The sequence below is a fragment of the Anguilla rostrata genome, chromosome 15 (assembly GCF_018555375.3).
Source record: "Anguilla rostrata isolate EN2019 chromosome 15, ASM1855537v3, whole genome shotgun sequence".
In the NCBI taxonomy this organism is placed as follows: domain Eukaryota; kingdom Metazoa; phylum Chordata; class Actinopteri; order Anguilliformes; family Anguillidae; genus Anguilla; species Anguilla rostrata.
Genome location: NC_057947.1, coordinates 34,082,439 through 34,082,876, shown reverse-complemented (window position 1 = coordinate 34,082,876; position 438 = coordinate 34,082,439).

Genomic DNA, 438 nt, shown 5'->3' with positions numbered 1-438 from the left:
TATACCTTTCCATTGCTCTTCTTGTAGTGTGTCTTCATACCAGAACTTTATAGCCCAACTGTAGGTTGTCCAATGAAGGCATTGCCTTTAGTATAAAGTAGAGTTTGCATAACCTTCAGCACCACCTGGTGGCCACATTTGTAATGGCAGGAAATCCAGAGCTGTGTCCGATATGGTCCACTAGTTCCCTGTCTAGTGGACTAACTGGGGAGTCAGGCATTTTCTAGCAAACGGCAGACACTCTAGCTAGTCCGCTCTATGGGAAACTAGTGAACCTTTTCAGATACAGCCATGGTCCCTGAGACTTCCTGGATAATTAAAGGTTTAAAAAAAAAAAAGGTATAATTTTTTGTCATGTAGGAGTATGTTTTGAGGACAGGTTGAGAGGGGTGATGGGAGGGACGCAGGGGCGGGAGTAAGGGAAGGGAAGAGGGGGTG